This window comes from Papaver somniferum, chromosome 2 (genome assembly GCF_003573695.1).
Source record: "Papaver somniferum cultivar HN1 chromosome 2, ASM357369v1, whole genome shotgun sequence".
Taxonomy (NCBI): Eukaryota; Viridiplantae; Streptophyta; class Magnoliopsida; order Ranunculales; family Papaveraceae; genus Papaver; species Papaver somniferum.
Genome location: NC_039359.1, coordinates 173,881,862 through 173,882,425, shown reverse-complemented (window position 1 = coordinate 173,882,425; position 564 = coordinate 173,881,862).

Below are 564 nucleotides of genomic sequence, written 5' to 3'. Positions count from 1 at the left end.
CATGATTAGTCATGCGAGTTTACCCTTAAGTTTGTGGATGTATGCTCTTCGTTATGCTGTGTATATTTTAAATAGAGTTCCAAGCAAAGCAGTTCCAAAGACTCCTTTTGAAATGTGGAAGGGCTGGAAACCTAGTTTAAAACACCTGCAAGTTTGGGGTTGTTCAGCAGAAGCGAAAGTTTATAATCCCAAAGAAAAGAAATTGGATATGAAAACTGTTAGCGGTCACTTTATTGGTTTACCTGAAAAATCCAAGGGGTATATTATTTATTGTCCTAACCATAGTATGAGAATTATTGAAACTGGGAATGCAAAATTCATTAAGGATGGCGAAGTTAGTGTGAGTACACCGGTGCAAGAAAAATCTGTTCAAGAAATCAGAGTAATAATCCCTTTACCTCAGGTTTCTACAGATATTGTGACTCCTCCGGTTGTTGAACCGATTAATGAGGGAGCAACACAAATAACTGTACCGGAGCTTCATGATGAAACTATTGCCAATGAAGATATTGTAGAACAATCAGAAGAACCAGCCTTAAGAAGATCTCATAGAGAACGGAAAAG